Here is a 24,188-nt window from a genome sequence, read left to right as displayed (position 1 = left end):
CCTCTGGAGTAGACAATTGCAAAGATTCACAACCCTCCGAGTGAAGAAATCTCTCCTGATCTCAGTCCTCAATGATTGACCCCTTGAGACTTGGGCCTCCCTGCGTTCTAGATTCCCCAGTCAGGGGAAACAATCTCTCCATGTCTACCCTGACAAGTCCCTTCAGAATCATCTATGTTTCAATTAGATCCATTGCATTCTTCTAAACTCCAGAGACTTTAGACCCAATTTCTCAAGCTCTCATCATAAGACAACCCTCTCATCCCAGGGACCAATCTAGTGAACCTTCACTGTACCGTCTCCAATGTAAGTACTTAAATCCTTCCTTAAATATGGAGACCTAAACTGCGCACAGTACTCCAGGTTGCTCTCACCAAAGCCCTGCAAAATTGTACCTTATTCTTGCACTCCAGACTGCTCGCAATAAAGGCCAACATGTCATTAGCCTTCCTAATTGCTTGCTGCACCTGCAGACTAACTTTCTGTGCTCCTTGTATGAGTACACCTAGGTTTCTCTGAACATTTACAAGTTTCACGCCTTTTAAAAAAATCCTGCTTTTCTATTCTTGCTACCAAAGTGAATAAACTCACACTTCCCCACATTATACTCCATCTGCCACCTTGTTGCCCACTCACTTAACCTGTCTATATCTCTTTGCAGCTTCTTTGTGTCATCCTCACAGCCTATATTCCCACCTAGCTTTGTATCATCAGCAAACTTAGATACATTACTCTCAGTCTCTTCCAAGTCATTAATATAAATTGTAAATAGTTGAGACCCCAGCACTGATCCTTGCGGCACTCCACTAGTTACAGCCTGACAATTTGAAAATGCCCTGTTTTTCCAGTTCATTAAATCAATCCTCCATCTATACTAATGTATTACCCCCAACTCCATGAGTCCTTATCTTATATATTAATCTTTTGTGTAACACCTTATCAACTGCATTTTGGAAAACCAAGTATACATCTACTGGTTTCCCTTTATCTACCCTATTTGATACATCCTCAAAAAACTCCAATAAATTTGTTAGCCATGATTTCCCTTTCCTAAAATCATGTTGACTTTTTCTGATCATGCTATGATTTTCTAAATGCATTGTTAAGATTTCTTTAATAACAGATTCCAGAATTTTCCCGACGAATGACATCAGGCTAACTGCCGTGTAGTTCCCGGTTTGCTTCTATTTCTGTTATGCAATTTGTGTCTTCTACTGTGAAGATAGATACAAAAGACTTATTCAACATCTCTGCCATTTCCTCATTTCCCACAATTTATCCTGTCTCCGCCTATTCGGGACCGACATTTACTGTATCTACTCTGCTCCTTTTTATATACTTGTAAAAGCTTTTATAATCGGTTTTTATATCCCTGGCTAGTTTACTCTCATTTTCTAATTTTTCTCTTTTCATCAACTTTTTGGTCACCTTTACCGGTTTCTAAAACAATCCTAATCCCCAGCCTTACTACTATGCTTTGCAACATTATAAGCCTCTTCTTTTAATCGAATACTATCCTTAGCTTTCCTAGCAAGCCACAGATAGATCTTTCTTACTGAGTTTTTGTTTCTAATGGAATGTATTTTTGTTGAACATTTTGAATTGTTTCTTTAAATGCTTCCCACTGTTTATTTTACTGCCTTAACTTTTAGTCTATTTACCCATTCAACCTTAGCCAGCTCTCCCCTCTGTAATTGGCTTTGTTTAAGTTTAAGATTCTTGTTTGGGATTAGAGTATGTCGCTTTCAAACTTAATATGGAATTCAACTGTGAGTTGGACCAGGGGCCTCATCTGCCCTCTCCGGTGGATGTAGATGATCCCACAGCCACCATTGGAAGAGGAGCGGGGGCCGCGGTGTGGAGGGAGTTCGCCCTGGTGTCCTGGGGCCAGTTTTTGTCCTTCAACCAACATCACTAAAAATTAAAGATTTTCTGCTTGGTATCACATCGCTGTTTGTGGGATTTGTGCTAATTGGCAGCCGCCTTTGCTATGTTACAACAACAATAGGGTAATAATAGTAGGGGATTTCAACTTCCCCAATATTAACTGGGATAGTCTTATTGCAAAAGGCTTAAAGGGGGCAGAATTCTTAAAGTGCATCCAGGAGAGCTTTTTGAGCAAGCATGTATAAAGTCCTGCAAGAGAAGGGGCAGTGCTGGACTTAATCTTAGGGAATGAAGCCAGGCAAGTGGTAGAAGTGTCAGTGGGTGAGCATTTCGGGGATAGTGACCATAACTCTAAGATTTAAGGTAGTTATGGAAAAGGACAAAGATGGATTGGAAATAAAGGTACTGAATAGGGGGAAGGCAGATTTCAATATGATAAAACAGGATCTGGCCAAAGTGGACAGGGAGCAGCTACTTGTTGGAAAGTCTACATCAGACTAGTGGGAGTCATTCAAAAAGGAAATAGTGAGAGTTCAGGACCAACATGTTCCCGTAAAGGTGAAGGGTAGGATCAACAAGTCCAGGGAACCCTGGATATCAAGGGATATAAAGGATTGGATAAGGAAAAAAAAGGAGGCTTATGGCAGATTCAGAGGGCTGAAAACAGCAGAGGCACTAGAGTATAAAGTGTAGGGGGGTACTTAAAAAAGTAATTTGGAGAGCGAAGAGGGGGCATGAAAAAACAAACACTGGCGGGCAAGATAAAGGAAAATCCCAAGGCATTTTATAAGTACATTATGGGCAAGAGGATAACCAGGGAAAGAGTAGGGTCCATTAGGGACCAGAGTAGCGATGTGTGTGTGGAGCCGGAAGACATAGCTGAGGTTTTAAATAATTACTTTTCATCTGTGTTCACTCAAGGACGATGTAGGTGTAGAGATCAGGGAGGGAGATTGTAATATACTTGAAAAATTAGCATTGAAAGGGAGGAGGTATTAGTGGGCTTAAAAGTGGATAAAACCCCAGGCCCAGATGAGATGTATCCCAGGCTGTTATGTGAGGCAAGGGAGGAGATTGCAGGGGCTCTGACACAAACTTTCAAATCCTCTCTGGCCACAGGAGTGGTGCCAGAGGACTGAAGGACAGCGAATGTGGTACCATTATTCAAGAAGGGTAGTAGGGATAAACCAGGTAATTACGGGCCGGTGAGTCTAACATCAGTGGTAGGGAAACTATTGGAAAAAAATTCTGAGGGACAGGATTAATCTCCACTTGGAGAGGCAGGGATTAATCAAGGATAATCAGCATGGCTTTGTCAGGGGGAGATCGTGTCTAACAAACTTGATTGAATTTTTCAAGGAGGTGACTAGATGTGTAGATGAGGGTAAAACAGTTGATGTAGTCCACATGAACTTCAGTAAGGCTTTTGATAAGGTCCCGCATGGGAGATTGGTTAAGAAGATAAGAGCCCATGGGATCCAGGGCAATTTGGTAAATTGGATCTGACATTGGCTTAGTGGCAAAAGGCAGAGGGTGATGGTCGAGGGTTGTTTTTGCGATTGGAAGCCTGTGACCAGTGGTGTACTACAGGGATCGGTGCTGGGACCGAAAGGTTGTTTTCCTTAGAACAGAGAAGGCTGAGGGGGGACCTGATTGAGGTACACAAAATTATGAGGGGCATAGATAGGAAGTAATTTTTTCCCTTAGTGGAGGTGTCAATAACCAGGGGGCATAGATTTAAGGTAAGGGGCAGGAGGTTTAGAAGGGATTTGAGGAAAAACTTTTTAACCCAGAGGGTGGTTGGAATCTGGAACACGCTGCCTGAAGGAGTGGTAGAGGCAGGAACCCTCACAACATTTAAGAAGTATTTAGATGAGCACTTGAAATGTCACAGGATACAAGGCTACGGGCCAAGTGCTGGAAAATGGGATTAGAACAGATAGGTGCTTGACGGTCAGCGTGGACACGGTGGGCCGAAGGGCCTGTTTCTGTGCTGTATAACTCTATGACTCTATGATCACTTTTTCCCAGAGGATCTTTTACTATGAAATTAAAAAGTAAGCCTGCCTCATTGCACAATGTTAGATCTAAAATATTTTTATCACTAGTTGGTTCCACAACGTATTGTTCCAGGAAACTATCACAACAGCATTCTACAAACTCATCTTCGCCAATTTGATTTGTCCCTTCTATACCTGATAACTGGACATTCAGAAAATAATGCTGGATTGGCAGAGTCAACATGGTATTACGACCAGGTCAGAAAGGGGTCTTAGGGTTCCTTCTCAGCCTTCGCCTGGTCTTACCGTAACAGGGTTTAATTTTAAAAACACCATATTTTTTTTTTAGCTTCCCCCTTAGGGAATCCTTGTTCACTAACTTCCAATTATAAGGCAAAAAAACTAACCAAACAGGTTTTCTTAGGTTTAAAGAAAAAAGGTCGAACTTTATTAAACTTAAACTCTAATTCAGTTAACGCCTACAGATACGCAACACGCCTATGCTAGCATGCATACATGATACATGTTTGCAGATAGAGACAGAAAAGAGCAGAAGAAATAAAGTGGAAAAGTTTGAGGCAATATCTCAAGATGGTTTTGGTTACTGTTCTTCGAGCTCACTGTAAAATCCTAATTGTAGGTCGGTCTTGCTTTTCGTTGGGGCCCCGTATCCTTCTTGAACCTTGTTCGATGTAGCAGATTTTTCTCTCTTGAAGTTCATGTGTCCTCAGTGGGTGCAGAGGCTTGTGAGAAAGAGATGGGAGCAGACAGGAGAGGGCTTCTCATTCCAGCAGTAAACAGTCTTTGAGTTCAAAAACTCTGTGGATAGTTCAAAAACCCCTGGTCCAGCCAGCTAGTCATGTGACCAGCTGGTTTAACCAGTCCTGGCTTTTGTGAATTGCATCACCTTAGCAGTCTCTGGAATGCACTTCCTTATACCTTCAAAGTCTGGTGATCAAAATCCATTGTGGGTTTAATGTGTCAGGGAATGGTCCTTTTGTCTCCACATGCACTGTCTGTTAGTATGCAAATGCTTTTCAGCTAAGTGTCTGGCAGCCCTTGTAACAGGCCTTCTTTTCTTCCCAGCAACAATTTGAAATGTAATGTCCAGACGGCAAAATTTATATGCTTCATTCTTGGCAGGTGGGGGACCAACGTGACAATGGATTTATGGAAGGGAATTCATGTTTGACAAACCTGTGGAAGTTTTTTGAGGATGTAACTAGCAAAATAGATAAGGGGGAACCAATGGGTGTGGTGTACTTGGATTTTCAGAAGGCTTTAGATAAGGTCTCACACAAGGTTAGTGAGCAAAATTATAGCACATGGGATTGGGGGTAATATACTGGCATGGATTGAGAATTGGTTAATGGACAGAAAATAGAGAGTAGGAATAAACGGATCATTCTCAGGTTTGCAGGCTATGTCTAGTGGGGTACCACAAGGATTAGTGCTTGGGCCCCAGCTATTCACAATCTATAATCAATAATTTGGATGTGGGGACCAAATGTAATATTTCCAAGTTTGCTGATGACACAAAACCAGATGGGAATGCGAGTTGTGAGGAGGATGCAAGGAGGCTTCAAGGGGATTTAGACAGGCTAAGTGAGTGGACAAGAATGTGGCAGATGGAATATAAATGTGGAAAAATGTGAAGTTATCCTCTTCGCGAGGAAAAACAGAAATGCAGAATATTTCTTAAATGGTGACAGATTGGAAAGTGTTGATGTCCAAAGGGATCTTGGTGTCCTTGTTTATAAGTCACTGAAAGCTAACATGCAGATGCAAGTAGGAAGGCAAATGGTATCCTTCGACAAGGTCCCGCATGGCAGACTGGTACAAAAGGTGAAGTCACACGGGATCAGAGGTGAGCTGGCAAGATGGATACAGAACTGGCTCGGTCATAGAAGACAGAGGGTATCAGTGGATGGGTGTTTTTCTGAATGGAGGGATGTGACTAGTGGTGTTCCGCAGGGATCGGTGCTGGGACCTTTGCTGTTTGTAGTATATATAAATGATTTGGAGGAAAATGTAGCTTGTCTGATTAGTAAGTTTGCGGACGACACAAAGGTTGGTGGAGTTGCGGATAATGATGAGGATTGTCAGAGGATACAGCAGGATATAGATCGGTTGGAGACTTGGGCGGAGAAATGGCAGATGAAGTTTAATCCGGACAAATGTGAGGTAATGCATTTTGGAAGGTCTAATGCAGGTGGGAGGTATACAGTAAATGGCAGAACCCTTAGGAGTATTGACAGGCAGAGAGATCTGGGCGTACAGGTCCACAGGTCACTGAAAATGGCAACACAGGTGGATAAGGTAGTCAAGAAGGCATACAGCATGCTTTCCTTCATCGGTCGGGGCACAGAGTGTAAAAATTGGCAAGTCATGTTGCAGCTGTACAGAACCTTAGTTAGGCCACACTTAGAATATTGCGTGCAATTCTGGTCGTCACACTACCAGAAGGACGTGGAGGCTTTGGAGAGGGTACAAGGGAGGTTTACCAGGATGTTGCCTGGTCTGGAGGGCATTAGCTATGAGGAGAGGTTGGAAAAACTCGGATTGTTTTCACTGGAACGACGGAGGTGGAGGGGCGACATGGTGGAGGTTTACAAAGTTATGAGCGGCATGGACAGAGTGGATAGTCAGAAGCTTTTTCCCAGGGTGGAAGAGTCAGTTACTAGGGGACATAGGTTTAAGGTGCGAGGGGCAAAGTTTAGAGGGGATGTGCGAGGCAAGTTTTCTTTACACAGAGGGTGGTGAGTGCCTGGAACTTGCTGCCAGGGGAGGTGGTGGAAGCAGATACGATAGCGACGTTTAAGAGACATCTTGACAAATAGATGAATAGGAAGGGAATAGAGGGATATGGGCCCCGGAAGTGCAAAAGGTGTTAGTTTTGGCAGGCATCAAGATCGGCGCAGGCTTGGAGGGCCGAATGGCCTGTTCCTGTGCTGTACTGTTCTTTGGCCTTTATTGCAAGAGGATTTGAGTACAGGAGGAAAGAAGTCTTGCTGCAATCGTATAGAGCCTTTGTGAGATCGCACCTGGAGTATTGTGTACAACTTTGGTCTCTTTACCTAAGGAAAGATATACTTGCCATAGAGGGAGTGCAATGAAGGTTCACTAGACTGATTCCTGGGATGGCAAGATTGTCCTTGAGGACAGATTAAGGAGACTGGGCCTGTATTCTTCAGAGTTTAGAAGAATGAGAGGTGATTTCATTGAAGCATACAAAATTCTTGCAGGGTTCAACAGGGTTGATACAGGAAGGATGTTCCCCCTGACTCTTTGGTGGGGGGGGGGGGGGTCTCAAACCAAAGGACAGAGTCTCAGAATAAGAGGTAGGCCTGAGATGAGGAGGAATTTCTTCACTCAGATGGTGGTAAATCTTTGGAAGCTCAGTATGAGAATGTTCAAGACAGAAATCGATAGATTTCTAGATATTAAAGATATCAAGGGCTATGGGGATAGTGTGGGAAAATGGCGTTGAGGTAGATCAGCCATGATCTGGTTAAATGACAGAGCAGGCTCGAGGACCCAGATGGCCTACTCCTGCTCCTATTTGCTATGTTCCTATATGAAGATTAAAGTTCCCCATGCTTATTACATTGCCTTTGTTACAAGCTCCAATTATTTCTTGCTTAATGCTCTACGCAACAGTATAGCCACTGTTAGGGGACCTATAAACTACTCCTACCAGTGTTTTCCGACCATCGTTATTCCTAATTTCCATCCATACTGATTCCACTTCCTGATCTTCTGAGTTCTCATTCCTGTCCTTATGTCGTCCTTAACTAACATGTCTACTCCTTCTCCTTTTCCATTCTGTCTTTTTGAAATGCTGTGTACCGTGGAATACTTATTTCCCATCCTTGGTTACTTTCTTACCCATTTATCTCTATTTGTGCCACTACTTCTGATGCATTATTACCGTGAAACTATCTGTCCTTTCCTGTCCCATTCTGCTGGTCTTCACCCAAATCACTACATAGCTCTTTGCTTCGACTTCTCTCTTTAGATTTCTAAATTTTCCTTCATCTGCCCTCCTCTGCCCCACCCCCTTTTAGTTTAAAGCCCTGTCCAGAACCCCAGTTATATGCTTAGCCAGGACACTGATCCCAGCCTCGTTTAAGTGGAGCCCATCCAAATGGAACAGTTCCCTCTTTCCCCAGCACTGCTGCCAGTACACCATGAATCAAAACCCTTCTTCCCATACCACTCTTTGAGCCAATCTAGAGATTATTACCTTTGAGGTTTTGGATTTTAATTTGGGCAGTAACTCCTCAAACTCTCTCAGCAGAACATAATTCCTAGTTCTACCTATGTCGTTGGTTCCTATGTGGACCAAGACAACTGGATCCTCCCCTCGTCACTCCAAGTTTGTCTCCAGCCACAAGGAGACATCTTTAACCCTTAGACTGGGCAGGCAACACACCATTGGGAACTCCTATGGCTGCAGATCACAGTATTTAACACCTTGACTATACTATCCTTTATCACGACCACATTCCTTTTCATTCCCCTCACTTGAATGGCTTTCTGCACCATGGTGCTATAGTCAGTTTGCCCATCCACCCTGCAGTCCTGGTTCTCATCCACACAGACAGCAAGTACCTCATACCTGTTGGTCAAAGTCAAGAGCTGAGACCCCTCCATCACTACATCCTGGATCCCCTTCCCTGCCTAAATCACAGTCACACCCTCCTGTCCCTGACCAAATCTAAAGTTCTACTTAACCTAAGCGGTGTGACTGCCTCCTGGAACAAAGTGTCCAGGTAACTCTCCAGCTCCCTGACGCCATAGAATATCTGCAGCCCGGACTCCAGCTTAGCAACTCTGAGCCGAAGCTGTAGACACTTAACTGCAGGCAGATATGGCTGCCCGGGATTACAATGCTTCCCACAAACTCCCACATGTTGCAGTTACAGCACACCACCTGCTCTGCCTTGTCAGTCTAAACTTACGTATCTATTTGATTAGTTAACTAGTTATTAACAGTAAAGTAATTGAAAGTTACAGTCTCCTAGCTTGGACACAAAAGAGAAACACTCACCAGCTACTGGAGGGAAAATAAATATAAAAAGCAGCACCTCCTTCTTCCTGTGCACCAAATTCCTACTTGCACCAAATGCCCGATTTTAGCACTATGTTCGGCATTCTATCCCTAGTTTATTTTTTGATTAAAAACCTTCTGCATAATGAAACACTTTCCCCATATCTCATTCTTTGTTCATTTGGTGATCTACAGTTAGTCACCAACAATAACCTGCCCCTTTTAAGTCCTGCATCTGCCCTAGACTCTTATTTTATACAAATCCATTTGAAATTTAAAATTGGTAAATTGGCACTTTAAAAGAACTTTTCGAACAGGAGTACATTGTTACAATGAGATTTTTTGGTCAACTGTGGTTTAATGAGCTTTATTTTTCCATTTCCCTCTTCTGGCATGACCATCTTTAAAAACAGTTACTTCCAGAGATTCCAACACAACTGGATCTACCTATGTTGGTGTTTCTCAACACATGGCTATCAGTAATTCAACAGGACACCTCTCTACCAAACTGATTAAAAACAAAGAGAACCTGCCTTTTCTCTTCACAGATGATATTTATGTCAAAAATTACTCGTTAGTCACGCCTAATTGGCATGTTAAATTGTGCTGCCAACTTCCCGAAAACCTCTTTTCAACTATGCATTTGATTAATTTTCCCATTTTTCTCCTGTGTATACATATTGATATGTTTCATTATATTTTGAAGTTATGCAGAAATGCATGCTGCGGTAGTACGTGATTGGATGTGATTTGGCTTAAATTAACTGTCACTGAATTGCAACAAACAGTACCCTCTTTGGTTCACTTTGGCCTGTAGACCCAGATAAACACATCATTTTGAAAGGCTACCTATAATGAGTAAAAAAATACACAACAACAAACTCAGTAACAGATTGATTTAAATAGACCACTCCAGTGAACTCTACATTACCAAGTTCTTTACATACACATTGTAGAATTTTTACTCTCCTGTAGTTCAGTTTGATCTCATCGGATCTTCATCCTCAATTGAGAGCCAAATTGTAGAACCACGTACGGTTACAGCATAGCAGGAGGCTATTTAGTCCATCATGTCCATTCTAATTCTTTGCTTGAACAGAGAACCAGCAGACAAGATGGGCTGAAACCTGACTGTTAGCTCAAAGCAGATGTGACATAGAACGATAACTGCCACTGGCACTCAGATCTATAAACATAGCATTTAATGAGGACTTAACAACTACATTACTCGGCTGCAGTAAGTAGATATATTCAAGTTTTATTTACAGCCCAGGAGAGCATTCAAATACTGTCGATTTTAAATTAAAATGTAAACAGGAATTAATATGTATATGAAAATGTTTTTGGAAGTACTATAATTCTTTTTACCCAACTCTTAAGAATCAAAAAAAGTATACAAAGACATAAAATCTGTTAAATAAAAACAGTATCTGCTTAATATATCTTTAAATTCTTTGCCAAAGAAAGTCATTCAGCCTAGGAGTTCACATTCTTCCATGTGAATTATTAACACATACACATGGCAATATATTCTATTTTTATCATGCCCAAATCATCCAAAAATCTCAAGACTATAAAAGTAGCTTGCTTCAGTTTCTGGGAAACTAGGTTAAATCCAACGACATATACTCATTAACCTCCTTGCTCTTCCTTAGACCTGTAAAAAAAAAAGTTTTGGTGCTCAAATTGTTGCTAATTTAATTCTGCTTCAATGCTCATCATATCAGGTTTGAGTTTTGAAGCTTTGGTTTCATACACAATTCCTGTTTATCTAGCCCTGTTCCTTCTCTCTGGCACTGAACACACTGACGTCCAAAGATTCTAAGTATTTGCATGGAATGATTGTTTCTCAGCATCAAAGACCCCTTGTTCTCCTGCTGCGACTAAAAGCCAGTTTAAAATTTCTAAGTTCAGATCTTGTTTGTTCTTTAGCACAAGACTTTCTGTAGTAGGCAGGTGAAAAGGGAAATGGTTGTTTGGGTTTAACTATTCAACAAATTATGCTCAAGTAAATGGTGTGTATGTTTTTTAAAAATTCATACCTCATGGGCTGAATAATTTGGCCCCAATGGTATGATAAATACTGTCATGAGATTTTCAAATTTCAAAGCTCTGGCCCTTCAGAGAATACATAGTGGGCCAACAAATGCATTTTTAGAACACATTTCATGGAGTAAAACATCAAAGTCTTTCACACAGGTTCAAGGAATCTGGGCAGCAAGAAAGAGAGAGGTGACCAAAATTGTGTTTTGAGGAGGATCTGATGATGGAAAGAGAGGTAGTAAGATACCATTGAAAGCTCTGGCACAAATACTAAAACAGAGGAAGGGAAGCATAATAGACCTTAGAAGAAGAATGGAAGTTTATACTCGCACTTAAGATTGGAGATTAATCCAGTCACAGGGTGGAGCATGGCCATGGAATGATTTGGAAACAAGGTTCAGAATTTTAAAGATGATGTGTTGGAGGACAAGGAACAAATGGAGATAAAAATCAACTGAAATATGTTCCCAGTTCAGCTTAAATTACAAGTAGCAGAATTCTAAAGGAGTTGGAATCTACTCAAGGTGGGCCTCATGGAAAAAGCATTGGAGAAATAAACTCCAGGAAGTAGCAAAAGGTACAGATGAGGATGTTGACAGCAACTGATGCAAGGTAGGAACATAAGCATTCTAGTTAGGTGGATTAGGTGGCCTTGGTGGCAGATTAGATTCAGACTTTTAAATCAAACCCAGATTCAAACAGAACATCAACATTGTACAAATTAAGTTTAGCCTCAAGGAGTAGCTAGAAAGAGTGACAGAACTGGCACCTAATTTTTGATAAGAGATGAAGACAATGGTTTTAATCCTGTTTTACTTGGACTAGAGAAGATGCTGGCTGGATCACCCATAACTTGGTGTCAGAACTGCAGTTTTACAGTACAATAACAAACATGGGGTCAAAACTGGTGGCAAAGCAGTAAAAGTAGGATGCTATTGGCATACATAAGAAAGCTGACTGCTTGATTACAAATGATGTCTCCAAGTGCCACTAGGTTTATGAGGAACAGCAAACACTTAATAGCATGGAGCTGTGGGGAATACCAGAAGTCAAAGCACCAGATATCATATTTAGATTTAGATATACAGCACTGAAACAGGCCCTTCGGCCCACCGAGTCTGTGCCAACCATTAACCACCCATTTATACTAATCCTACACTAATCCCATATTCCTACCACATCCTCACCTGTCCTTATATTCCCCTACCACCTACCTATACTAGTGGCAATTTATAGTGGCCAATTCACCTATCAACCTGCAAGTCTTTTGGCTGTGGGAGGAAACCGGAGCACCCAGAGGAAACCCACGCAGACACAGGGAGAACTTGCAAACTCCACACAGGCAGTACCCAGAATTGAACCCGGGTCGCTGGAGCTGTGAGGCTGCGGTGCTAACCACTGCGCCACTGTGCCGCAAACAGTTTGTTGAGGCAAACAGGAATGGAAGCATGACAGAGAAATATCATGGAGGTGAACCACAGAGGAGATGGTGGATGGTGGAGTGACTGTATCAAAAATAACAGAGATACCAAATGTGATGGCATGGTATAACACACCGTGGTCACTGTTATGTAAGATATTATTGATGATCTTGACTAGGGCGGTATCGGTCTTATGGAAAGGACAAACAAAAAACTGAAGGGATTTGGACACAGAGGGATGGAAAGGTCAACATAGAGTTGGGTGGCAATGATGTGCTTTCAGACCTTGAAGTTGGCGAAGTCTATGTGTGTGTGTGTGAAAGGATAAGATTGAAGGAGGCCAGGAGGGTGGTGAATATTGGAATGGGGTAGAGGAGAAATTTAGTTGCAGGTCAAAATAACTCAGGACTAGGAATTGTTTCTGCAAAGACCAAATGAGGATAATTAGGATCAAGGGTCCAATCAGGAAGCAGTCAGAAGGGTAGCAGACAGACAATGAGAACCTAATTAAAGATATGGAAGCACCAATAAATAATGGAGTACTCATGTAAGCAACAGGGCAAGGTGCAAATGGAGAGGAGTTTCATAGCACTTTAGGCATTGGATATGGAGTGTTGCAATTATGCAGAATGACCTAAATGAGGAAGCAAGAAAGCACCGCCATCTGATAGCTAGGTAATAGGCTTAAGATGTCAATGCACTTGATGTAGAGGAGGGCTATATTCAGGGATTTAAACTTGCACTGAGGTTGGAAATACAGGACTGATGATAGAGTAGGTGCGAGGGGGCTTATGGTAAACAACTGGATAAAAACATTTTCTTCACTAGTTCGCAGTCATGTCAGGACAATTGGATGACAGATAGTGTGATAAGAGCTGCAGGAGGGGCTCATGAAGAGGGCTCCATTATTGTTACCATATGGATATACTGCTAAATGTTTTGAAAACAATGTTTCAACAGATATGCCAGCCATCCGTGTTGCACATTGACATTCGCATTTTGAGATCCGTGCTCACATTTGTGGATCGGAAACCAGTGTCATTCGCAGCTCAGATATGATGCTGTCTCTATAGATAGAACACGGCTGTGGACAAGAATTTTCACAAGATGAGGAACTGAGAGACTAGAAAAGTGGGAGAGTGGCATTTTCAATTGCAAAAGAGTGGGAGATGATGCCAATATAAATGGGGTGGGGGGGCAAGAGGGGGTAAGGTAAAACTAAGAGCATTGGCATGAACTGCCAGTGGGGTGGGAGGGCAGTTGAGAAGGAGAAGAGTACCAGCATGAACAATGGGAGGAAAGGGAGAAGAGTGGCAGCTTGAACTGGAAGAGGGAAAGAATATCTTCATGTGACAAGCATATAAATATATCTTAAAACAATTTATCAGATTTAGCAAGAGAATGTCAATACAGATCTGCAATAACCTGTAATTGTGCCACAGAGAGAAGGAAAATGTTGCACAATTTCTGCCATAATTTTCCATTATTCAAGTAATAGAATATTGGCTGCAGCTTAAGTTATGATAAGTCGATGTTCCACTCCACAACATACTATATTCAATATATATTTAAAACAGTTTTTCAGTTGTCAAGTTGTTTTTCAGGTTATACCAGCTCTATTTGAAGCTGATAGATCAGCTTTTGCTAGTTTTTTAAGGTTGGCTTTTATGTTGCATCAGTAGTACTATAATTTCAAATAGAACCAGCAATCATCCAGTAAAACTGATTTCTTTGGAATAGCACAATCCTTTCCCTCCCATTTTGACAGATGTCTTATATAGATGAAACGCAAAGTTCAGAGATGATCTAATAATGATAGCGATGCAACTTAGGACTATTTGTCAGTGGGTTTAAAGTTCAAATCCCAGCTTTCATATTGAACCTAATTGAAAAGACCTCGGAAATGGATCAGCTGGACCAGTAAAGGGAAAATTGAGAATGCAACAATCCCAGCAAACTGTCACACTGAGCCACACCTATTACATGTCGATTATAGCAGCTACAGAGAATACAGAGAAGCACTATACCATGCTCTTGAAGGGTAGGAGAATGAAGGAAATAAAAGACGCCATCCATTAAATACGAACATACGGATTAGGAGCAGGGATAGGCCACTCGGCCCTCGAGCCAGTTCCGGCATTCAACAAAATCATGGCTGATCAGATTCTAACCTCGTCTCCACATTCCCACCTATCCCCAATAACCTTTCACCCCCTTGCTCATCAAGAATCTATCTACCTCTGCCTTAAAAATATTCAAAGACTCTGCTTCCACTGCCTTTTGAGGAACAGAGTTCCAAAGACTCACGACCCTCCGAAAAAAATTTCTCCTCATCGGTCTTAAATGTGCGACTCCTTATTTTTAAACAGTGACCCCTAATTCTAGACTCTCTTACAAGAGGAAACATCCTTTCCACGCCCACCCTGTCAAGACCCCTCAGGATCTTATATGTTTCAATCCAGTCTTCTCTTCTAAACTCCAGCAGATACAAGCCTAGCCTGTCCAACCTTTCCTCATAAGGCAACCCGCCCATTCCAAGTATTAGTCTAGTAAGCCTTCTCTGAACTTCTTCCAATGCATTTACATCCTTCCTTAAATAAAAAGACCAATACTGTACACAGAATTCCAGATGTGGTCTCACCAATGCCCTGTATAACTGCAGCATAACCTCGCTACTTTTGTATTCAATTCCCCTCGCAATAAACGATAACATTCGATTAGCTTCTTAATTACGTGCTGTACCTGCATACTAACCTTTTGCAATTCATAAACTAGGACACCCAGATCCCTCTGCATCTCAGAGCTCTGCAATCTCTCACCATTTAGATAATATGCTTCTTTTTTATTCTTTCTGCCAAAATGGACAATTTTACATTTTCCCACATTATACTCCATTTGTAGATCTTTGTCCATTCACTTAACCTATGTATATCCCTTTGCAGCCTCCTTATGCCCTCGTCACAACTTACTTTCCTACCTATCTTTGTGTCATCAGCAAATTTAACAACCATACCTTCGGTCCCTTCATGCAAGTCACTTATATAAATTGTAAAAAGTTGAGCGCAGATCCCTGTGGCACATCACTCGTTACATCCTGCCAATGAGAAAATGACCCATGTATGCCTACTCTCTGCTTCCTGTTAACTAGCCAATCTTCTATCCATGCCAAAATGTTACCCCCTACACCATGAGCTTTTATTTTCCGCAATAGCCTTTGATGTGGCACCTTACCAAATGCCTTCTGGAAATCTAAGTATAGTACATCCACCGGTTCCCCTTTATCCACAGCACATGTTACTTCAAAATAACTCCAATAAATTGGTTAAACATGATTTCCGTTTCACAAAACCATGTTGATTCTGCCTGATTACCCTGAATTTTTCTAAGTGCCCTGCTATAACATCTTTACTAACAGCTTCTAACATTTCCCCAATGAAAATTGTGTTGTAAATGTATTTTTTCATTCAATATACAGATTACTTAAAATCCAAAATATGCAAACATTGAGCTTTTTAAAAAAAGTATTCTAAAAAATAATGCTTTGAGCTGTTTTACTAATTAATTTAGTACAATCATTAGCTTACACCCCAAGCCAATATTTTAGATGGCACAGTAAAATTTTTGAGGCTGTTGTTTAATACTTGCGCTATGAACCTTGTAACATCTAGAATTTGCAATCTGTATAGTGATAGAGCTGAAACGTGATCATTTGTATAAATTCTAGATAGAGGTTTTATATAACTGCTCATAAACAGCAAAATGTAACCATGGCAGCCAGTAATTACTGTAAATTGATCAACAAAAAAATGCCCAATAGGAATATCACTGCTCCCTTGGTACTTGTAATGATCATTTAAGCCATTATCTACTTAATATTGGCTCAGGTAGAAGTAAGGCAAGAAACCATCAGCAAAATCTGTGCAGGAATTTGAACTGATATTTTGTACCCAGCTGACAATTTTGTATATTTACATTATGAAGGCTTTGTAGCTGCAACATGAATTTTCCATGTAAATAATTTACTGTTTTTAAGCAAGCAATGCTCTGACAAAAAGCCTACAAATTTTAGTTATGAAACCATTCCACAATGAAAGCAACAGTCTATGGGGGTTCGAAATTACACTATAACCATGGAACTTCTTTGAAGCAATTAATGCTATGGTGATCGTTTGTGTTCCAATGAAATATATTATTCAAATCAGCCGATTTCTTGTGATGCTGGTCATGGATAACATTTTATCTGGAAATTGGTCGAATTTAGTTGTTAATATGGTCTATCCCTTTAATGCCACTGCTGAGGTGTGTCTAAAATAGCTGCACTAAAACCTATTTGAGGTTAATTATTGTTGTTGGTTGTTTTGCTAGATTGGTAGCTGCTTGGATCCTCTCCAATTTATCCCATCAACTTTTTTGGTCTTCGATTCTGCATTTTGAGCATATGCAAGAGCATAATTTTCCAAGCTGCATCAGTAGCATTTAGCTAGCCAAAAGCCAAACTGCTTCTCTCAGTCACAAACAGATCAGTTTGGCTGTTTTTCCAAAATTATTTAAAGAAAAGCTAAAAAGGACAAATTTCAAAACTTTATTCAAATAAAATGTTACGAGCATTTTATAAAACAGTGTGAACATGTGCGGGACTCATGAATAAGTGAATGCTAAAGAGAACAACACTGAATTACATATTTAGAGCAGTTTTAGTTGGTTTTGAGTTATAAGCACTTCATAAACTTCAGATGTGGTACCAAGCTAAGAGACTGCATGAAAGTTAGTGTGACAATGTGATGCATAAGGATAGAAAGCAATACAATTCCAGAAACCAATCACAAAATACCTAAATCAAAGCTTGCAGAAATCTTTGAGAAAGTTACAAGCTCTTCTTTTCAGCCTGATGAGAATGAGGAAAAATGATAAAGATTTAACAAAGTAAGAGCATATTCCACAGTTAACAAGAGTTAACTAAGCTGTAAAAGTTTTTTTTTCAAAAAAAACATTTGTCTGAGTATCATACTTTCACACGAAGGCCTTACGGAATTTGCGGTTGTAATGACGGCAAAACTGTCAGTGCTTGCCATCATCACCATGTAAAACGAACAGCAACTTCTAGTATTTAAGCATAGAGCCTTTACAGCACAGGAGGAAGCCATTTGGCCTGTCGAGCATGTGCCGGATGTCTGCAAGAGCCATTTAGTTAGTTTCACTCTCTGCCCTTTCCCCATAGCCTTGCAATTTTTTTTCTCTTCAGGTGCTTATTCACTTCCCTTTGGCAAGCCACGATTGAAGCTGCCTCCCACACCCTCTCTGGTAATACATTCTAGATCATAACCACTTGATGCGTAAAAATGTTTTTCCTCATGTCACCTCTCACTCTCCTGTTAGCAATACCCTGCTCCTCCACAGGGTCCGCTGTTGCAGTCTTCGCCGGTGAAATCACACACTGATTTGATGTGAACTTCAACTATTTCTGCACTACTCGCTGTTAAAAAAAAAAATGAAAACGTTAATCCTTGTTCAGTCAGTTTTTAATGGTGTACCAAGTCATGATTATTGCTGAACAACCTCTCTGGTCCTGAAAAACTAATTTTATTAGTGTGGTATCTTACTCTCTCAGAACATTTAAAATTAGACTTTTAAAAAAGCTTCACCCTTAATCCCATGCATATGTCCCAAACTTTATTCTGCTTTCTGTGCAATTATTTGTGAATTATATATTTTTTGTTACTTCCTGCTTTTCTGTCTGTGAGAACTCTTCAAACTGATTGGCTGATCAGCATACCCTGCTGCTGGATGCCACAGATCCCCAATAGATGGTGCCAAATTCAATGTGATGTTGGAATCGAGGAAGTCTATGCCCTGGAGCCCACTAAATCTTTGTGGATAGTTTTTTTTAGATCAGCGATGAGTGTTGTACCTTTGCCACTGACCTCAAAATTTGGATCTTTGAGTTTCCTAGTTTTCCAAAGGATTTGAAAATTTGTGCAGAACTAATTTCTTAGGTAGTTTTGTAGGTTTAATTTCAATGGATAATTTAGAGAGGGAGCAAGAGAGAGAACTACTCTCAAATAGCCAACCTCCTAAAAAATGAATTGAATTTGAAAGTTTCTCAAAATACATATTTTGCTGACCATCACCTGTGTTTTAAGAGTTAGGTTCCAGTGTGTAGGAATGTCCTGCTCCCAACCTATACCCACTGTCCATCTCCCAAATATTCATTTTTCCAAGTATCAACTTTCTTCAAATATCCGTCGTCTCTGGATATCCATTGTCATGTACCCCAACTCCCCACCTACTAACCTCATAAAACTCACTCTCAACTACTTACTAACTGCCCCAATTAGTTATTGCGAGTTCACCTACTTTAGCCACTAGACGGCATGTCACCACACCCCTACCCAAGTACCCACTCTCCTATCCCCTTAATTCCTCAGTCCCCTCACTACATCTCTCCCATGTCAAATACCCATTATCCCTAAATCCTCACCATATTCCTCCCTAATCTACTCACTTTCCTTCTGCCCACAACTGCTCATATTGCTAGCATCTTTATTGTTTCCCCCAAATTTCAAACCCAACACTCCCCTCCCAAATAACTCACACCAAAGATGATCCACTTCTTTATAAAAGTGCCCTCTGTCTTTGTGACGAAAGTGCAACAAGTGACAAATTTAAATTGGCACAGCAATGTGCACCAGCCTAGTGTCAGAGATGCAAAATGATCTACAAGATAATGAAACAAAGCCAGCTACTTAATACTTTGTGCTTCTGACCTGGAATCAAACCGAATCGGACCTGTCAATTTGCTATACTTTGTTTCCTGACATAATGCTTAAAGACTAAGTGACTTGAATTTATGTTTCCTTAATAAATTGACTTTGTTGCCTTCAAGGAATACAGCTTTACCTTAGCTGAATGCATTGTTCATCATGTGAGATGCAATTTCTGGCCTTATAAAACAATGTGTGATGCAACTTCTTGTGGCCAATGTCTCAGGATTTATTAACTGCCTTGACCTGTTGAGTATTTCAAACATTTTCTGGTTTTGCCTCAGGAGTTAATCTGACATGTACTTCCTATTAGTTACACTTGAAAAGTCCACTCATAGCTACATGATGCTCCCAAAAAAGGGATCTAAAAATGCAATGGTAATTGTCACTCCTGAGGAATTTCGACCATTTCTCCACCTAAAGGATTTGGAAATGATTTATATTTAAATGAATTCACAGTGGTTTAAAACGCTCATTAATATGCTGCAGTCACTGGGACAAAACTAAATTTATGGGCTGGATTTTACATTGGGGAGACGGAAGCAGGCCAGTCAGTGGTGAACCCACTTCCGCCAAGCCTGGAAATCCGTCCCGCATTTTACGGTTCCCTAGGCTTTAATTGCTCCAAGGCGGGACTTCCACCCGCTTGAGGGAGGAAGTCCTGCCTCATTGAGCTGCCGGCCAATCAGCGGGCTGGCAGCTCTTAGTCCCAGCAGCGCCACCAGGAGCGGTGACTACTGCTGGGACTGCAGGCCAGCCGAGGACATGCAGTCAGGAGTCCAGGTAAGTTTGGGTTGCTTCGCCAGGGGTAATCGGTCGGGCCCCGGCAAGGCAAGTGTGCCCGACCTCCGGGAGCTGAGAGGCTGCCAGCTTTTCCCGTGCAGCTTTTCCCGGCTCCAGGACGCCCACTTGCCATGCGTAAAATCCGCGTGGAGGAAGGCGAATGACCTTAAGTGGCTGATAATTGGCCACTTAAGGGCCTTGACTGGCCTGGGGCGGAGGCTCGTTTTTCAACCCCTGCCCTACGTAAAGTGGGACGGAGGCAGGAGCAGGTCGTGAAGGCCACCCGGAGCCTCCTGCTCCATTTTACGCCACCCCCCGCCACCATCTGGCTGGATGGAGTGGTGTAAAATTACAGCTTATAACTCAATAAGCCAGGTACTCAACATGTGTTCACATGACAAGGGACAATAGTTAATTTATCACAAATGCAAATTACTGCAGATGCTGGAAATCTGAATAAAAAACAGAAAGTACTCAGCAATTCAGGCAGCATCTGTGGAAAGAGGGTTAATGTTTCAGATAGATCATCGATCTGAAACATTAACTCTGTCTCTCTGCACAGATGTTGGCTGACCTGCTGAGTTAATCTATCACCCTGTTTCATGCTCCCAACATTTACAACTATCACTGGTATGATTCTTTCATATGAGCCCACAATTGGACGTTTGTGAAGATTCCATGCTGGATAGGGAAATAGCCAATTTTATAGACAGGCTTACAGTGCATCACTGAATGGGGAAGAAGTTGGAGGAACAACCCCCACCACACAATCTTCCGCATCACCCCCACTACTCTAGTCAGAGATAATAAAAAAGAAAAAGTTACAAAGAATTTAGTGCCATCAGAATATATGCGAAAAAGACAAAAGCCTAGACAATTTATAATAAAGACAATGGCTGACTAATCTAGTGCAATTGTTGGTCTGGTTCAAGTTGAATTAAAAGCAAGTATCTTTCAGTCAACTAACAGGGCTGCATGGTTTATTATTCTAGCGGAAGGGTTTGAAGTTAAGCGAAAGCTTTGAATGTATCTGTCAGTTTATATATAAATTCAATGTCTGTAAAATAAAGCAACTTAACAATTCATATCTGAATAAGACTTGAGTGAAATCTGGCCAGTCAGTCCACTGAAATATTGGGTTAAGTGCATGTGAAAACACACATCTAGATCAGGTCACGTGGAGTCCTATTGATATATCGTAATGGCACAATAGCAAGAACATTAATGGAGAACTCCCATTTTCATGAGGCTAACAGCGGAGTGGTGCAAATTGTCCAGCAATTTTCACCGATTCGCAATTCACTGGGTATATCTTCCTCACCACAAACTGCTGAATCATTTAAACTCTGGTACTGGTGTATACATTAAGCTCTGTTATTTTGGCAGCAAATTCTGGTCCAATAGCTTTTTGAATGATAAATATAGTGCAGTTAATGACATCTTTTCATACAATTGCTGACAAACGTTTGGTAATGAGAAGCACAGGTGGAAGTACACCAGTTCTCTCTGTCAGCTGGAGGTATATATTGGTTATTCCTTTGTATATTGCACCTTTACAATCTGGAGTACAGAGACTCTGGAAGCTGACTGAATTGTATATCTAAATATTTTGGATCTACAAATATTCCATTAGATTAAGGCAGCCAGTGCAACAAGGGAGGGGGGAGAAAACCAGTCCCTGCGATTTTACTCAAGACTTTGAGCATTGTATAGGAATTCCAGTAGTACTGGAGAAAGCAATTCCGGGCACAGCCTAAAAGGGAAGAGCTGCCCACAGATCTCAATGTCCTGAGACAAGATCCTAAATCAAGAGCAAAAGTAGAAGTGTCCAATGTGAGACATTATTGCACAAGAAATGGTATATTACTGAGTTATTTTCAAAAATGTTGATCATCTATACCTTGATCATACAAACACAAATATACATTTATTGCCCATCTCTAACTGCCCTTGAGAAGGTGGTGGTGAGCTGCCTTCTTGAACTGCTGCAGTCCATGTGGGGTAGGTACACCCACAGTGCTGTTAGAAAGGGAGTTCCAGGATTTTGATCCAGCGACAGTTCCAAGTCAGGATGGTGTGTGGCTTGAACAGGAAATTGCAGGTGGTGGTGTTCCCGTGCATTTGCTGCCCTTGTCCTTCTAAGTGGTAGAGGTCACAGGTTTGGAAGGTGCTGTCTGAGGAGCCTTGGTGCAATGCTGCAGTGCATCTTGTAGATGGTACACACTGTTGCCACTGTGCATCGGTGGTGGAGGGAGTGAATGTTTGTGGATGGAGTGCCAATCAAGCGGGCTGCTTTGTCCTGGATGATGTCGAGCTTTGAGTGTTGTTGGACACATCCAGGCCAGTGAAGAGTATTCCATCACACTCCTGACTTGTGCCTTGTAGATGGTAGACAGGCTTTGGGGAGTCAGGAGGTGAGTTACTCACCGCAGGATTCCTAGCCTCTGACCTGCTCTTGTAGCCACAGTATTTATATGGCTACTCCAGTTATATACATAATTGAAGATTCACATGCACATATTTGTGATCGTTCTGATTGTTATATCAAAGCAGTGATTTACTTTTCATTCTAGGTTCTCCAGTTATGCAAGTGAAAACTTTTCAGATTTGGTTTTGTTGCTTCATAGACTCATTCCTCTTATAGCAACAGCTTGTCCCTCTTGTTTAGTGCCTGGTTTACACAGAAATCCAGCGGGCATAATTTGAGTTCAGTCAATTAATCTGCATCAGCAGACACAATAGATTTGCTTAATTTACAACACTGTGTTGTGTCATGTGTTTACACACATATACTCACAATGAATAAGTGCATTTCAGCTGCAGCATATGTTCAAAATATTTAAGAACCGTCTTGAATTAAACATTTGAACTATACAGCAAACTGAATGGTGCCAAGCATCTCGAGTGTTGCTGCAGCTGCCCAGGGTATTCCACTGCAATCCTCGATTGAGCCTTGTAGATGGTGGAGGGGCTTTGAGGGGTCAGGACATGGGCCATTTGTCACAAAGTATCCAGCCTCTGTTCCTGTAGCCAGTAGTTTTATGATTTCTCCAGTTCCTGGTCAATGGCATGCTCCAAGAGGTCAATAGTGAGGGAAGAGGGCTCATTGTTTCTGCCAGTGAAGATTGTGTGAAGATAGCTGGGCTTTTTTCATTACCTGGCACTTACATCACAGGCAACAGATATGCCATATGACAGCCCAAGTTTGGATGCTTTCCTGTTTTTACTGTAGGCTGGCATAAGTTGTTTCATTTTCACAAATTGTGAATGAAGCTGAATGCTAAACTGTCATCAAAAAGCCCCACTCTAGATCTTATGGCAAAGAAAAGTTCATCCATGAACATGGTTGGACTGAGGACACTTCAAAAAAGAACTTGTGCAGCGATGGCCAAGTCATCACAGCCCCAGGACTCAAACAACTTTAACTATATTCCGCTGCATCAGTTAAGACATCAGCTACTGGAGTGTTTTCGCTTTATCCCCTATTGACCTCAGTTTTGATAGAATTTCAGACTTGGTCGTAGGCTGCCTTAATGTCAAGGGAAGCTAATCTCATCTCTCCTCTGGCATTCAGCTCACCTGCCAAGTCTGGGTAAGGTTTGTAGCCATGTGGCTTTGGAGGAACCCAAACTAAGTACCTGATATTATTGGTGAGTAGGTGTTCCCTGATGGAAGGAGTTATCAATACTGTGATCACTTTATTGACAATTGAGAGAAGACGAATAGATTAACTGGCTAGGTTAGATTTATCCTGCTCTTTGTGGATAGAACATACCTGGGCAATTTTCCACATTATGGGGCTAACACTCGTCTCATGGCTAGACTGGAACAGCTTGGCTGGGGAGAACCTATCTCTTGGTATACAGGACTTCAGCACTAGAACCAGGATGTTGTCAGAGTTTACAGCCTTTGGTGTATCCACAGCACCCCCAGCTGCTTCTTAATGTCATGTGGAGTAAACCAAATTGAAAAAGACACTGGCAGCTGAGGAGCAGGCAGAATAGGATCATTTATGCAGCACTTCTGGCTGAAGACACTCACAAATACTTCAGTTTGGTCTCTTGCATTGATATACTCAGCTTCACCATAGTTGAGGATGGGAATATTTTTGGAGGCTGCTCGAACTGCTAATTGCCTGGTTATCTATTCTCAACTGGATATGGTAGGCCTACAGTTTTGCTCCAATCTGCAATTTTTAGGACCACTCAACTGTCTACAATCTGCTGCTTTTGGTGCTTAG

At 41.4% G+C, this 24,188-nt stretch overlaps 1 protein-coding gene across 8 annotated transcripts in view; it reads right to left on the bottom strand.

Moving 5' to 3' along the window:
- The window catches only part of zbtb20 (zinc finger and BTB domain containing 20), a 355,462-nt gene that overhangs the window by 317,791 nt on the left and 13,483 nt on the right, over positions 1–24,188 (bottom strand). The window lies entirely within an intron of this gene.

The sequence above is a fragment of the Heterodontus francisci genome, chromosome 10, assembly GCF_036365525.1.
Source record: "Heterodontus francisci isolate sHetFra1 chromosome 10, sHetFra1.hap1, whole genome shotgun sequence".
In the NCBI taxonomy this organism is placed as follows: domain Eukaryota; kingdom Metazoa; phylum Chordata; class Chondrichthyes; order Heterodontiformes; family Heterodontidae; genus Heterodontus; species Heterodontus francisci.
Note: the sequence above shows the minus strand (reverse complement) of the source record. Positions and strands in the feature narration are given on the sequence as shown.